The following is a 4349-nucleotide window of genomic DNA, read 5'->3' as shown; positions in this document are numbered from 1 at the left end:
TTAGCAGTGAAAGGGAAGAGGAAAGAATGTGCCTTTTCCTTAGCATGGTGCCTCATCTTCCCCTCTCTGTTCTCGCCAATCATGGTTTTAAGGTCATGTTAACTCTCAACCTGACAATTCTGGACCATTTGGGAAATGGACCTGTGAGCATGCCTGTGGTGGATTATCGTGATTATGTAATTGATGTGGGAAGACATCTTAACTGTGGGGTGGACATTCCTGCACTGTGAGAAAAAGAGAACTTGAGCTTAGCCCACAATGGGTGCCTTCCTCAAGGACCTCTTCACTGGAGACACAGTGTCAAGATTCTGTTACTGTGACTTATCTGACCATGATGGAACGCCACTTTGAACTGGCATTCTCCCTTCTCCCTTAAGTTGCTTGTGTCATGGTATTTCATCACAGCAACAGGAAAAGAAACCAGGGTCCACAAGAGTACTGTAGTAGCTGAGGGTCTTAGCCTAAGTCTCATGAAACAAGTCTGGCTTATCCAAGATGAATGAGAATGTAGTCTGCTCTTGGATTCTTTTTATGGAAAATAAACTAAACCCCATTAGAATCACATAAAAAACAACAACAACAACAAACCCTCACCACTCATGGAGGCAGAGGCAGCTAAACCTCTATGAGTTCGAGGCCAGCCTGGTCTACAACATAAGTCTAGGACAGCCAAGGCTACACAGAGAAACCCTGTCTCAGAAACAAACAAACAAACAACATTTTGGCCCAAAGTCTGAGGTCTGAGGCGCAGTAGACATCGACCAGCAGCCTGAGAGCCCAGCACCACCTTCAGTGGAAACCCATGCGGCTTTCATTCTTGTTTCTGCATCCATGTGCACCAAGGAGAATGCTAATTCACCTGCTGCCCAGATTAACAGATTCAAGAACAAAGGAAAAGACAGCACAGAAATTCTGTGCCACCAAATAGAAGTTAATGTGGAACTGAGGAAAGCTACGAAAGATGACCAGATGCTGAGAAGGAGAGACGTCATCTCATTTCCTAATGATGCTACTTCTCTACTGCAGGAAAACAGCAACAACCAGGGCACTGTAAATTGGTCTGTTTGGGGACATTGTTAAAGGCATAAACAGCAACTATTTGGAAAGCTAGCTCCGAGCTACTCAAGTTGCTCAGAAACTGCTTTCTAAAGCTTCCTATAGACAACATCATACAAGATGGTTTGATCCCCAAATTTGTGTCCTTCTTGGGCAAAGCTGATTGCAATCCTGTTCAGTTTGAATCTGCTTGGGTGCTCACCAGCATTGCTTTTGGAACATCTGAGCAGACCAAGGCTGTGGCGGACGGAGGTGCTACCCCAGTGTTTATTTCTCTCTTGGCATCTCCCCATGCTCACATTAGCAAAAACATTGGAAACATTGCAGGTGGTGGTTCAGTTTTCCGAGACTTAGTTATCAAATATGGCACAGTTGACCCACTCTTGGCACTTCTTGCAATTCCTGACCTATCATCCTTGGCATATGGTTACTTACATAACCGTACCTGGACTCTTTCAAACCTTTGTCTAAACGAGAACCCCGCACTCCCCTTAGATGCTGTTAAGCAGATTCTTCCTATCTCAGTTCGTCTCCTACATCACAGTGATCCCCAAAGTGTGAGCCGATTCCGGCTGGGCTCTTTCCTACCTGACTGACGCACTGAGATCGTCGTGAACACAGGAGTTGTATCCCAAATTGTGAAGCCAGTTGTGACTCCCACACTAAGAGCCAAAGGGAATATGTCGCTGGAACAGATGAACAGACTCAGACTGTGATGAGACTTGGTGTGAGGAGCACTGCAGTCTTTCCCAGCCTGCTAACACATCCCAAAACTAGTATTCAGAAGGAGGCCATGTAGAGAATGTCAAATGTCACATCCTGACACCAGGACCAGATACAGCAAGTTGTGAATCATGGCCATTTCTTGTTGGTGTCCTCTCTAAGGCTAACTTTAAGACACAGAAGGAAGCTGTGTTGGCTGTAAGCAACCACCAGTGGTGGTACTGTTGAACAGATTGTGCTTCTTGCTCATTGTGGGATAATAGAACCTTTGGTGATCCTATTGAGTGCAAAAGATACCAGAATTAGTCTGGTTATTCTTGATGCCATTGCGAATATCTTCCAGGCTGCTGAGAAACTAGGTGAGACAGAAAAACTCAGTATAATGATGGAAGAATGTGGAGGCTTGGACAAAGTTGAAGCACTACACAGCCATGAAAATGAGTCAAGGCCTCCTTAAGCTTGAGAAGTGCTTCTCATTGGAGCAAGAGGAAGACCAAAACGTTGTCCCAGAAACTACCTCTGAAGTCTTCTCCTTCCAAGATCAGAATGGGGCTCATGGCGGCTTTAACTTCTAATGCACAAAGTCGTTTTCATGTGCTGTGGTCCTCATAAATTTGTCTTACTGTTCCTCTACTAAGAACTCTTTTTAAACTCGTTTTCCTATTGTAGCACTTTTTACAAAGAAGCTATACTCGAACAGTTGTAAACTGTACCGATTATACGAAGCTGTCCTCTGAGTTTCCTATTTCTATGTGGAATTTCGTACCCTGCAGTGTCCTGCAAATAAACCTTAAGTTCCAATCTTGTTTAAAGAAACAATATTTCATATTTCCCAGGCTGTATTGACATGAAAAGTACCTTTTATGACTAGATGTAATTTCATGCCCATACATCTCCAGACTGATAACTACTAAAGTTGATACTTGACACAGTTTGAATCTCTCAAATAAAAGCATCAGCTGACACTGAAGTCTAGACGCTTTTAATGTGAGCTTTCTAATTACTCTAATCTTGTTTAAATGAAGAGGAATCGTCTTTATTGCATATGTAATATTTTCAAGATACTTCGATAATTTTAGTGTCATCTTTCTGTTTTGCCAAGTTGACTGCTGTTAAAAATTTACCTTGTAGATGGCCATGTTTCTTATTGTGAAAAATAAATATAATAATGTCAGATAACTAGCCTACTCCACATAGTAATTAGCAAAATATATCCTTTCTCAAATGCTAGACCCTTTTTGATAATTAAATACTGGGAGAACTGACTAAGGCTGAAGAGGAAAGGTTATATAGCACATGGGCCAAATTTGTATTGCATAAATACATTGTAAATAATATGTAAATACTATGTGTACTTTAAATAAATATAGTTTTATCAGAATGCTGCATATTCACATGTCTATGCATTGCTCACAGATTGTATATAAATATACATGTATGTGTAAGTATATACGTATATATTACAAATACAGAGCCTAAATAACTTGAAAACCCAACATATTGACTATGGGATTTCACATAAAAACTATGGAGCTCCACAAGGATATCAACAGAACCAAAAATCAGGGCACAGGGATCTTTTCTGAGACTGATATTCCAACCAAAGAGCATGCATGGAGAGAACCTAGAACCCCTGCACAGGTGTAGCCCTTGGCAGCTCAGTCTCCAAATGGATTCCCTAGTAAAGGGAACAGGGACTGTCTCTGACATGAACTCAGTAGCTGGCTCTTTGATCACCTCCCCTAAGGTGGGGGTGGTGGTGAGCAACATTACCAGGCCACAGAGGAAGACAATGCAGCAACTCCTGAAGATACCTGATAGGCTAGGGTCAGATGGAAGGGGGGACCTCCTTCTCTCAGGGGACTGTGGAAGGAGCATGGGAGGAGAAGAGGGAGGGGGTGGGATTGGGAGGGCATAGGGGAAGGGGTTACAGCTGGGATAAGAAGTGAATAAATTATAATAAACAAAAAAATTTAAAAAACTGTGACAGCATTTTCCTTCATAGCCTAGACAAGTCAGTTTCTTGTGTGACTCTAATGATTTGTACTGTGCACTAGCTGTAGGTCATATTTTCTTCAGAAAGTGCTATTGGGAGTTTTGAGGCCCAGTGATCCCTGTCTGGGTGTGCCATTACCCAGGATTTTATAATAAACTGAAAAGTGTGAACTGCAGGGCAGCTTAAGGATTGCTGTAGGTCTGGCTCCCTGAGTATCATAAAGAAGTATGCTGCATTCACTTCACAATTAATTTTAAAACATTTACTTAAATGCCAATAAATTATGTTACACAGTGAACATTTATAGGTCAGTATTAAGGAGTTGTTTATCTGTGAATTACTAGGGTTGGAAATATGTAAGTACCAGCGTTGTGTGGACTGACTGGTCAGATGGTGACTGTGACAGTTACTCTTGATTGTCAACTTGATAGATTTAGAGTCATCTAGGAAACATACTTCTGAGGGTGTCTGAGAGAGCATTTGCAAAGACTGACTGACAGGGAAAACCTTGTCCTCAAAGTAGATGGCATATTTCAGTGGTGTCCCAAAATGGTCCAGGAGAAAAGCTGTGTAT

At 42.0% G+C, this 4349-nt stretch overlaps 1 pseudogene; it reads left to right on the top strand.

The window, feature by feature from the left end:
- The first annotated feature begins 831 nt into the window (after positions 1–831).
- Positions 832–2354, top strand: LOC110555320 (importin subunit alpha-1-like; annotated as a pseudogene).
- Positions 2355–4349: the final 1995 nt, after the last annotated feature.

Source organism: Meriones unguiculatus, chromosome 19, assembly GCF_030254825.1.
Source record: "Meriones unguiculatus strain TT.TT164.6M chromosome 19, Bangor_MerUng_6.1, whole genome shotgun sequence".
Lineage (NCBI taxonomy): Eukaryota > Metazoa > Chordata > Mammalia > Rodentia > Muridae > Meriones > Meriones unguiculatus.
Note: the sequence above shows the minus strand (reverse complement) of the source record. Positions and strands in the feature narration are given on the sequence as shown.